Consider the following 12230-nt stretch of genomic DNA (forward strand, 5'->3'; position numbering starts at 1 on the left):
CTTTTTTTTGTGCTAGGCACTGCTGTGGATTGTTTGATTTAATTCATTCTGCTATTCTGGAGGTGAAATCCTTGAAACGTCTGATGGGAATTATGACCATGGTCTGTACATTCCCAGAGAGCCCTGGGACAGGTGGTGTGGTAGACTGTGGGCTGCACAGCTTGCCCACATACACAGAGACAGAGGTGACAGTGACCAAAATCTGTGTCTGAGGAGAAGCCCAGCAGTGCAGCTCATGCTGAACTTGGCAGGGACTGAGGGGGGAATGCTCTGGAGGGATTCAGCGGCTGTGGGGCAGCCAGGTGCTCCCCCTCACACCTGAGCTGTGTGGTCCCAAAGAGCCTGCCTGTGTTCTGCGTTTCAGGGACTGTTTGGTCCCTGGGTCTTGGCTGAAGCAGATGGCTGAGATGGGATTGCATTAACACAGACAAGTTGCAGGCCATAAAGCAAGTATCTCCACCTTGTTTTTCGGGAGCTGCCTCTGCCAAAGTGCTGTAAGACAGGCTGGCACTTAGGATTCTGGATAAGCTCTCCTCTGGCCTTCTCATTATTGATTTTAAACATGTGTTACCATATCAACGTTATTTGTAGTCATCTTATTTTTTTCTCCTGTCAAAAGTCAGACTGTCTGTGTGCTGGTATTGTGAGATGACAGAAGCTTTTTCTTTTATGAATCTGTCTCTTTGACTGACCCACAGAGCAGCAAAGGGAAAGCTAGCCCTGTGTTTTTTGAGGCTCAGCAAGATATTTTTCCATCAAAGCTGGCATCAGTTGCTGTGAACTCAAAGGCATGTGTGCCATAAAGGTGAAAGTGTCTTGCACTCTTGTGCACAAGAAATACTAGATCCAAAAGGTGTTTTTCTCCAGTACTCACTCTAATTATTTTTGTAAAGCTTGGCTGCATTTGGACAGTGTGGGGTTTGGGGGAACTGAGTCCACAGGAGATGAGCTCTCTGTTGCTGATGAGCAGAAAGAGGGTCCCGAGAAGAGGACTCAGAGGAGACTGCTGATTGACAAGGGTGCATGAGGTGCTCATTTCCCTTGACTAAAGTCAGCTTTTACCCCCTCTGCTGCCACTGTTCTTGCAGGGGTTTCAAGCAACTTTCACCAGGATTTTAGTGTGTAGCTTGGGGTGTTTGTTTTGTGAGAATAGGCTTGGTCTGTCAGATTCCCACTGCGTGCTGTCTGAGGCAGAGCAGAGAGGGCGGGAGAGGGAGCATCCCCTCCTAGATGGGGTTGATGATCCTGAGCTGTGATGTGCTCATGTGAGCATTGTAAATCCTGAAAGCTGGGCTGGTCAGGAATGCTAGCAGGACATGGATGGATAATACCTGGTGGGATTGTCTCATTCCTCATCAACTGCTGACTCTCTACCAAGAGTTGCTCTAAAAAATAATCATAAAGAAGAGGAAAGAAGTTATGGTTCCTGCTGTGAGGTCAGCAAGAGCTAGCTGTTGACAGAAGTGAGAGTGGAATGGGGTCTGTAGGGTTTTGACTTCCTTTGCCATAACTTGCTGGATGCTGATATTATTTTTATCAGATCTGGCCTTGCAGAGTGAGGAAGACAGATCAGCAAGAGAGAAAGAGAAATTGAAATAAATGAGGTGTCTGGCAGGTTTGATTTTTAAAGTGAGCTTGTGTGCAACTGGGAGATGGTTGGTGGAGGCGAGGGGTGTGATGTGGTACAGCACAGTCCCTGTCCTGCAGCTATTACTTAGGGGCACACGCAAGATCCTGATCACGTTTGCAGCAGGTCCAACCCCACAGTTGGCCATCAGCCTCTCTCTGTGCCCAGGGACAGGCACAGAGGGCAAGGAACCAAAGCAGAGGGTAACCTCCTGACCCTGGAGGAAGGAGGGAACATGAGCAAGCTCCTGCTGTCTCCCAGCAGGGTGAAACATAATTTATTAGATTCGTCCCAATGAAAAAAATAACCAAACACCTGAACATCCTAGAAGGCTTTCCTTAAATAACACTGGTTTTTATTAGCCCTAACCATCTGTAACAACCCCTGCCCCCCTTCCCCGCCCCAAAATGGAAAAGGAAAAGAAGTAATTTCTTAGTGAACAACATGTTTTGTTTCTATTTTGGTCATTGTCTAAATAAGAAATGTGGAAAAAGAGCTAGATTCAATAACAGTGACACTTCTCCCAGGGGTGGAATAGAAAAAGGAAGCTGTTAAGATGTTCTTTCTTGTTCCCACCAGCCTGGGTTGCTGGAGGCTGGTCAGTGCAACTCCATATGTTTTTATTGTGGAGCTTGCAGAAGTGCAGTATGGGGCTGGCAAAAGTATTTGCAAATCTGGCTTGAAATAATCAAAAAGTTTCAACTGAAGCAAACGCTTCTTTTCTCTCCAGGCATTTTAGATATGTTACTGCTACCCTGCAAAGCTATTAGTATGGCACATATAATAGCTAAGCTTGTGTAATAAACAAAAAACCTAATGAAGGAGGCAAAGAATCAGCTCCTGTTCTCTTTGGGAATTTCTGGGAATTGCTGGTATTTCCCTCAGGAGCAGAGTGGGGTCAGTTTAGCCCTTTCCTGGGGAAATACAATTTCATACCTGAGCATTTGCCTGCTTTGGTCAGTGGAGCTCAGAGAGGTCAGGAAGCTGTGTTGCTCTCTGATCCCTCTCTTTATTTTGCTCATTTGTGTAAGGTATTCCTTAATCCATATTTGCAAATGGATGCAGTAACCTCCTTTCTCCCTCTGTATTCTTCCTTCCTCCCCCTTCCCATCTCTACATTAAATGCTTGAGAATAAATTGGTAACTCTGCTTCATGGGGTACCTACAGCACTCATGGCTGACCTTCAGAAGTTTTCCTTTTTTTCCCCCTTTCAATATGTTTGTAAAGAAGCCAAATAATTTAAACCAGCTGGAAGATCCCTGAACTGCTACAGTTCTGTAATGTTCTATAATCATTTCCCTCCTAGCTTATAAAACTGGCTCTCTGTAGTTTACTGCCAGGCCCTTTCATTGCAGAGTGAAATAATAAAGGTCTCTGAGGACTGTGTGCTTCTCAGCTCTCTGAGAGATCGATGGGATCAATTTGCCTCTGTGTGTTTCGATGTCTCTGTCCTAATTCTGGAGACAGCTGCTCTGCCGTGCTGTCAGGTGCCTGTTTGCAAAGGGAGGGGCTCCTGGATCTGCTCAGGGCTCTAAAACAAGATCATTAGGGTTAAAAGTCCCTCAATAACCAAAATAAGGGCTTTATTGCTCTGTAAGAGGTACTGCTGGGTTGGGCAGAGGTGTTCTTTGTCCCTGAGGTGAGCAGCCCATGGGGTAAAGCAGAACGTATGGTTTTGGCAAGAGTTTAAACTCATGCAGACGATTTACAGTGATTTTTGTAATGTGAGTTTTACCAAGTTGCCTGAAGCGTAATGTGTTCATCAAGGCTTTGCCTTGTTTCACTCCATCCATCTTGTAAAATTCTGGCCCTTGTGAGGAGTGCCCTTTTGTGTCTTCTCCATCGTAGCCCTGAGCTATCAGTTGGAGGAAGCGAGACCCAAGCAGGCAAAACAGCTTTGCCCAAGTGGAGTGCACTTGAGTGAGCTGGTGCTTTCTGGAGTAAGCCTTGACAGGCAGCAGCCACTTAGGTAAACTCCACTCCACTGCTTCTCTGTTCCTCAGAAAACACCGCAGCAACCTCCTGCCCTGAGATATGTTTTGTAAAAGGGCACTTTTGCCTGAGTATAAATAATACATATACGTGTAACCTGAAAGTTTTTTTAATGTTAAAAAGAACAGTCTGTATTGACACTTCCCAAATTTAAATTATGTTTTAAAAATCTTACCTTTGTTTTTACTTCCCAGTTCAGCTTCCCGTGATTTTTTTTTTTTTTTGGTTTGGCTTGTAGGTATATTGGATCATTTACTTGTTTAATTGCATTTTAACCACAGGAGCATTTGTGATTGGCACTTGGAAAAAGTCTTTGTTTCTCTAGGAATGTTTGTGGAATAGAAATTCTGATGGCTGCTTTATGAATGTTACATTTAATCAATAACTCAAAAACAGAAATAACAGCAGCTCTCTGTCTTTGTTGGCAATTTTATCCATGCTGCCTGGTACTTTTCACTTAGTTACAAAAGGGCTAATTTTTTGTGTGTTTAATGATAGGCTCTAACATATGCAGCGCAAATCTTAAAGGAGAACAAGGAAAGAAAAAGAATCTCTTCGTTTCATGCAAATTCCTGTTTCCTGTGAGTAAATGAAACAGGAGTCTCTGGACTGCTTTTGTTGCAGCCTTGGAAGGTAACAAGCCCTGAACATAGTTCCCAATGTGTTTTTCCTCTAGCCAGGTGGGTGATGTGCTTCTGGCAGGGGGCTCCTGGAGCAGAGGCTCTCAGCCAGGTGGGAAGGTGTTCTTACTCACTGTCAGCTCCAGCCCATCCTGCAAAAGGTTGGGGGTGTGTTAAAGGCTGTGGCAAAATCCCCAAGGCAGAAGCTGCTTGTATTTTTGGCTGAGTGCAATATTCCATAAACTTACGTGAGAAACTGTGCAGGATCTTTCATGCTTGCCAGGCTTTTAAATTTCAGCATTTAAGCCCACTTCTGTGGAAATGGAGACTACAAAATCGTGTTGTTTTCTTGCTACTGCTTATTTTTTGGAAGTTGCCAATGCAGTTCAAAGTGAATATATCTTAGTGGCTTAAAGAAAACTGGAACGTTTGTGGTTTTATTTTTCTGGCAATAGATGAGACTGAATCATGGTCAAAATAGGATAAATTGTAATTATTTTTTATAATTCTGCCAAGTTTCAGAATTATTTTTTTATTGATGTGCTTTTTGGCTTTTACCATTTATTATCTGTTTAGATGACATATAAAGAATAGCTTTGCAGAGGAAATCCATTTAAAGTAAGCCACTAATCTTTCCCGGCTATTGCAGATTTTAATTTTTATTTTTCACAGATGAACCCTGTCATAACTGAACCACAAATATATGTGATGAAAGAACCAGTCCATTTTTAATTTGAAGAATTGAAGGATTTGTAGATATTTGTATGGAAAAGCAACAGAGATAAAAGTTGTTGGAAGTACAGTGTTTGGTATTTCATGCCAACAGGAATAGCACAGGCACAATTTACTTACAGGGCTGCTGACAAAAGAAGTAATTGGCTGCCAATGTTTGAATTGTTTTCTTTCAGATTCTCTCTGTGTTGCAGTATAACTTTGGCATGGAGCTGCATTTGATTGCAAACATCAAAAAGTTTCTCTGAAGGGATATCAGCACAGAAGAATGTTATTTTGATTCTTCACTATATTGCTAACAGACTCGTGTCATTTGTGTTTAAAAAGAACAAGCTATTTTTGAGGATGTTAAAAATAGCAGACTTCTTCCTAAGAGAAAAGAGTGAGGAAGGTTGGAGTTTTTTTACCATTTATTTTGTATTTAGAGATGGCTTTGGCATATTTATGGATTGCTTTATTTAATCTGACAGAAGCAAAGGGACAGGGTAGAGAAAATGTCAGATTATGAGTTTTCCAGAAGGGAAATACCTTCTTTCTGAAGTATTTAGTACTGACATGCAGTAAGCTGTGTTTAAAGTAGCTCAAGGATGGGAAGAGTTTTTGGAAAAGGGACCAATTTCCCCATACACATTTGTTTTACTGTCCTGAAGGTCCACAGTCCTCCTCCCCCATCAGAGCAGTCTGATGCCTGCTCCTCTTTTCATCCTGATATCTCAACGTCAAGGATTCAAATTGTGAATGCCTGATTTTTCCCCCCCTCCTTAATTAGATGCAAAATACGGATTTAAATTGCATTTTACATGTAGTTTCAGATTACAAGTAAATTATGTAAGAATGAAAAAAAAAATCCAAACAAGTAGGTTTTGAAATAAAGCAATGCTCTTCAGGCTACATTTCCCAGTAGTTCAGGTGATCTTCTCCCTGCATTTCTTTGCAAATTGTGTCCATATTTCCTTCTGAAACCAGACTTTCGCTTACCCCTTCTACTTGATTTACCAGAAATGCTCACAGCAAAAAGATTATGTGCCTCTCCAAGCATTTCCAAAAGGTTTCTTTGGGGGATGACCTGACCCCAGATGATGACTTATAAAATATAATTCAGTTGAGTAAAGATATTTAAGAAAAAACTCAACAACCCACAACTGAGCATAAGCCCTGATTGAGAGCAGCTTTGCCTGTAAATATTTTCTTTCTTCCCCTCCTTCCTCAAGTCAAACTCTGTACCAGTAGAATGTTTTAAATTCTTTAAAAAGTTGTTTCAGGTTTGGGATTAGGACCAGCTGACTCTTACCTACCCCTATGCTTCTTATCATTGCCTATCCCATTTTTAGGGATGATGCATGGAGTAGAAAGGAGATCACCAAAACTAGTGACAGTCTCACAGACATTAATTTCTGTGTCCTTTCTCTGCAAATTTTTTTGTTTGTTTGTTAGTTCTTTTTCTTTTTAAAGTTTGCTTATTGGCATCCTTGTCAAAGACAACAGCAAGAAGTTATATCCTTAATTCCCTAATTGGACGTACATAATGTTAAAGCTACCATGGTTCCTTCTGTAATTAACAGCTAGCTGGACCAGTGTGTGTTTAGTGGCATGAAACCCTTTATAGAGATTATCAAAGCAAGGCAGCAGGCTTCCACATTTTTATGGCTTGTTTGTAAATTTTTACTGGGACACTTGATTCCCAGGGACACCTTAATAATTTACACTCAGGATAACTGAGCCTTGTGCATGAGAAGAGGATAATCTCGTCCTTTCTTCCCATAAAAGCTGTCAGGTAAGATACTTTTGTGTGATTAGGGAGTGTTTTAGATACCATGCAGACCTTGTGCTCCCTGCCTGTGCCAGCAGCCCCTTTCCTCTTTCCTAAGCCTGTGCATGCAGAGTGAATGTGGTCCATGGATGTGGTGCTATACTTTGGGGGTGGCTGTACGCCAGTGCTGCCAGACCTTCCCTGTGCAGCCACAGAGGCAGCAGTCAGTCTCTTGGAGCCCTCTGTGGTTTTGGGTTCATCTGCTCCTGCTGGGCTGGTTCAGGGAAAGCACAGCTGCTTCTGCAAGTGGAGCTGCTCTGGGGAAAGCAGGGTTATTCCTGTGCTTCAGTGCAGCTCCTGAGTGCCCACTGGGGACGCCAGTGAATGGAGCTCCTGTGGTAGCTGATTTTTTGGATACTGCCACTGGATCTCTGACAGCAGCAAAGGTCTGAATATTGCCATATATATTTTCCTGATTCATCTTTTTCCCCCTCCATTTCCTCTTTGTGCCTGCCTTCCTTTCATCTCCTTTTATCCCCTCTCTTCCTTGTAATACATACTCACACAGCCTCTTCTTCAGACACGTTTTTAGCCCTCTGCAGTCCCAGCAAATGGTCTCCAGACTGGATACAGGCATTGCAGGAGACAGTCTCCTACCTCAGTGGCTGTGCAGGAGCAGTACAGGGAGAGTCTGATGCTGTTCCTTCTCGATGGTGTTTGGTAGGGCTGGGGAGCCTGGAGAATTGCTACAGGTCTCTAGTGAGCATTGCAAATAGAGATCTTTTCCCATGGCTCGTCACGTGCCCAGAAACAGTCAGTTGTCACTGAAATCAAAACCAGCAGCATCTCTGCAGTCCCTCTACTATGCAACAAATCCCTGCTCCAAACTGGAACCACTGAGTTTTCCCAATAAAGTGGTTTTGGAACTTGGTCAACATGGGCAAATCTCTCCAATTGTTTTTTCAGGAAAAGCCAAACTGTTTTACGTGATACTTTTGAGGAAGAAAACAGTTTCAGCTTAACATAAACTCCTGGAAGAGAAAATTTTCAGCCTGAATGAATAAAGCCTGTCAAAAGCACAAGCAGCTGTAAATAGGGATTTGTAGCTTAATGTAGCAGCCAAAGCTCCTATCAGTGCTGCTTATAGTGCAGTTACTTGAAATATGTCTATAGGAGCCCTTCATTGGGCTAGGAGAGGGAAAAATGAGCCTGTGCCTCAAGTGTGTGTGGTGCAGAGGAAATAAAAGGCTGAAATCCATGGAAGCTTGAAACTGCAGGCTTGGTGCTTTGGTTTCCCGAGATCTGGCAGATCTGGTGGCCATACTTTGATGAGGTCTTATTTTTCCTGTTAGCTCTCCTCCACTTTGTCTCCTCCGCGAATGGCTGGAATGTCTGGTATGAGGAGAAACCCTTTTTCATGTTCTCGGTCATGTCTTTGATCTGTTAAGTGCATTTTGCTACTTTTTTTTTTCTCTTTCTATTCCTGGTCCCTTACTGTGCCTCTCTCTCCTCCTCTCCTTGTTCCTCCCAGTTTTCTTCCTCTACTTTCATCCCACACAGAGTGAAGTATGTAGTGCCTAAGAGAATAAGGAAAAGGCATGAGTGGGATCAACGTCTCTGCTGTGTATGCCCTGCCCTTGCCTTCCCCAAAAAGCCAATAAACAGCAAGAATTCCAAATATGGTCACAATTGAAAATGTACACAAAGAATACATGACATTATCAGTGAAAATGAGTTAAAACAGTTGTGACTTTCATAAAACCTCTCCATGGCTCCCAAAAGGGTCTGTAAAACTGCTCCTGTTTGGTTGTGTTTATGTATCTAGGTCTGCGTGGGTAGTGGTAGCTGGGGTTTAAGGCTCTCCAGGGAGATAAGGAGCAAGGATGCCACACACATGCTGTGGGCAAGGTCAAGACTACCCATAAAGAAGGAAGCAGGAGGGCTCTTCTTCTCCCTTGCAAAACCTGCAGCTATGACTGGTATTTTATTTCCCTGAATTGACAAGTACTTTAAGCAAGTTAAATATCTAGACGTGGTAGAATATATTGATTTTTTTCCCCCATTCAGTTCTTTTTACTCCATGATGGATTTTTTATTCTTGTTTTCTCCCTGGGATCTCACATACACACACTTTCTCTTCAAGGGCTGTCCTCAAGGAGGACTATAGGCTGAGCTATGTGGAAAAGATACTACTCCAGTAAAAGATGCAGCTGTCTGGACAGATGATAAGGAAGTCCTCTTTAAGTAGGAAAGGCAAAGTGGTCACTATAGACAGAATGTGGCTCCTGTAAAACTTTCTTATTCTCAGCAGGGGAGTCTGTCAAGCTGATTTAGGATTAGGTATGCATCTGTCAATGACCTGAAGCTTTGACAGGCACTTAAAATATCCCCTTCTAAGTTTAAAAATGTTCTTGATTAGAGGTGTCTTATTGTTATCAAGAATTAGGAATAAGAGAACAGCCTTGCTTTTTTATTCATCCTTCCAATATCTTCCTGTAGTATTTGGGGTTTGAAAGTGCTAGTTCAAAACTCTGGCTGTTGCTGGGAAGTGGATCTGTTTCCTAAGCAGAGTATAAATGAGAGCAATGATCCTCTTAGAGTGAAGTGACCTGGCCACAACAATCTCTTGATATACCAACACTTGTTCTGCTGCATACTTATATTGGTCTTTTAGACATTCCTGATGGAGAGTCCATCACAGATCTTAATTGTTTATTCACTTCCCTTGAGAAAGCCTTCAACGAGAGCACAGAGCAAGCTCACGTTTTCTGCCAAAGCTCAGTCAGCTGCAGTGTGGGATAAGCCTGTTTCCAATAGTGGTCTGCAATAGCTCCCAGAGCTGTGGCAATGAGCAGCTGAGGAGCTGCCTCACACTGCTCTCTAAGCTCGAGGTGCCTCCAATGGCACAGGCAAATTAAAAAAGCTGCCTGCTTCTTAGAGAAGTTTGTTTTGATTAACCCACAGTCCATCTGGTACCAGCAAAGTGTATGTTCCTATAAACTGCACCATATTGAATTTTACTGGGCCACCTACCCTGCTGTCTTCAATTATGAAGCCTCGGATTGCCCTGATGATGTAACTGATTCCAGGATGAGCTGTGCTTTTCAGGAAGCTGGGACTGCCAAATATCTGTCTTGGCCTCTGCTTGAACTGCACGAGAGAAGTCCCTGCATTATTAAGCTTTTCTTGGATTTATTGTTTGTTGTGATTCTGGTTGCTTTGGGAAGTATTCCTGAAAGGCTTTTAAAAGAGAGCAAGCAGGCAATTACATGCTGGGCTGCTTTGTGGGAAAGCTGGCATGAAGCGGACGGGGAACCTCAGCCCAAAGGGGCTCTTCTTGCACTTGTTTAGTGAACCTGACGAGCTGCATTTTCTCCTCTAATTTTATAATTTTTTTAAGAAGATCTGGAAGACCCACACATTGAAATGTTCACATACTCGGGAGGTAGCATATTGCTGTGTGGTGCTGCCATCAGCACGCTTTCCCTAACTATGTCCCACACCTGCTCTCACGCGGGAGCGAACGCGCGTGTGTGTGTTTTGGCATGTTTTTGGCACCACAATTGTGCTGGTTGGGGTGGAGCAGGTGACAGGGAGTGGTCCTCTTGAACAGAGGGATGTTTGGCAGCCTGGAGAGGTTGGCAAATGTGTGGAAATGTGACTGGTAAATTACTTTTTACAAGACAGCTGTTAAAAAGGGGTATAAAATGGTTTAACTGTTGAAATAGTAATTTCTTTGCTTCTCCTAGCTACATACAAAATTAAGAGCTTTGGCTGATCTTAAGGTTGTCTGAGCGAAGTTCAGTGTAACTTTAGATGTGTTTGCAAGCTGAGATTTTACATGGAAAAAGCTACTGCAATTTTACATGTAGAAAGCTACTGCATTTTCTATGCTGTGTGTCACTGACATTTAACAAAGTTCCTCATCCAGGTCCCGTTTGCAGTTCATTTGGTTTCATTACACAAACTGTGCATTGTTCTTTCACCTGCACCAGATGTGAGGTGTTTTACTAGCTACCTTCCCTGACACAAGTGGTAGCTCAGTAAGGTGCTCTGGGAAACCATGTGGTTCTTCTAAAGCTTTGAGGCACTGAGTGTGACCTGTCCCTTTGTGCCACTCCTGCAGGTCGATCTGGTGGGTGGAGAGCAGGCTTGCTGGGCATTGAACCATGTTACCTTTTGTGGTTTCCAGACAGAGTTCAGGACAGCAGCTTTCTCAAAATGGAAAAGTTTCACTTTTTAATTGAACTACGTATTACCTGACCACAGGTGGCTTCTCTGGAGGAGAGCAAATACACGGCCTGGAGATGATGGCCACCTCACAAGTTTTGGGTCACTGGTGCGAGGTGATGCTGCTTCTCAAGGATGAAGTTGAGTAAAGCAGACTTCTTGACACTTACAAAAGTGCTCCTCTGTCTGTAACTGAAGCTTTGGAGAAGGACCTGAACTGTTTTAGTTGATCTTTTCCCAGAATAATTCGACCTAAAGCAAACATTTGTAATGGAAAATTCCTGCCTAAAGTGTTGCAGAGAGTTAAAAGTAAAAGCGAGTGAAAAGAGGTTCTTGAAGAGTCAGGCAGTGTGATGAATAGAGGGCTCTCCTCTCTCCACACATAAATGTAAACAAAGTGCAACCAAACACTTCCTGCTGCAAATCACAAGGGGGTTGAGTTTCATAAAGGGTTCCAGCAGGGGACAAAAGCCTGGGGTTTGGTCCAAATGCTGTTAAAGTCAGTGAGAGGCTTTCCCTTTGGTTCCGGTGGGCTTTGGTGCTGGGCCATGGTGAGCACTCGAAGGCCATCCTGATCTTTCATGGGGAGACAAAGCTGAAGGCTTAGTTTCATCTCCCTTGTACTTGCTGCAACCTGATTAAAATCAGTGGGAACTCCAGAAACTTTGCACTTTGAGGCATTCAGCCCTTGTAGACTAGTCTGACATTTAAGTCAGGTTTGCTGCTTAAATGTCACATCTCATAATAAGTAGACTCCAAAGACTGAAAGTTGTCTGGCTTGCTTTATGCTGTGTGGTTTAGTTCCTTAGTTTTAGGCATGGCACTTAGGGAAAGTTTTCTGAAGAGCAGTTCCTTTGTGCAGAGCATCCAGATGTACTTCTTTCGTCTTGGTAAATGCTGCCTCTGTTTCTTGCTGGCTTTGCCCTGGTGCTTTTTTTTCTGCAGTGTAATCTTTTTTTCATCTTGCCATGGTGACCAGGCTTGCAAACTTCCTACTACAGAAAATTTGAACAAAACCCCAGGTATTAAAGACTCTTGGCTGCATTAGGAAGTATTTCAGTCTTGTTTTTTTCAAAGACTTGAAGGGTGGAAGCAATCAGGTGGTAGACTGTCTTAAGGAATTTGGAGAGGAAATAAGATGTGGTTTATATGTTCACAGGAGAAGCATATGAGGATTTCATGCTTGGAAAGGTAGCTTGCTTGAAGGTGTTGCAATACAAACTGCAGTTTTTGTAAATCATTTAAATAGAGTATCCTGATACTGACTGTATGTTATAC

General features: G+C 43.0%; 1 protein-coding gene across 4 annotated transcripts in view; it reads left to right on the plus strand.

Annotated features, from left to right (window-relative positions):
- Positions 1 to 12230, plus strand: part of TMTC1 (transmembrane O-mannosyltransferase targeting cadherins 1) — a 137563-nt gene that overhangs the window by 37804 nt on the left and 87529 nt on the right. The gene's annotated exons all lie outside the window — the stretch shown is intronic.

Source organism: Onychostruthus taczanowskii, unplaced genomic scaffold (assembly GCF_017590055.1).
Source record: "Onychostruthus taczanowskii isolate IOZ18803 unplaced genomic scaffold, ASM1759005v1 scaffold15, whole genome shotgun sequence".
NCBI classification, from domain to species: domain Eukaryota; kingdom Metazoa; phylum Chordata; class Aves; order Passeriformes; family Passeridae; genus Onychostruthus; species Onychostruthus taczanowskii.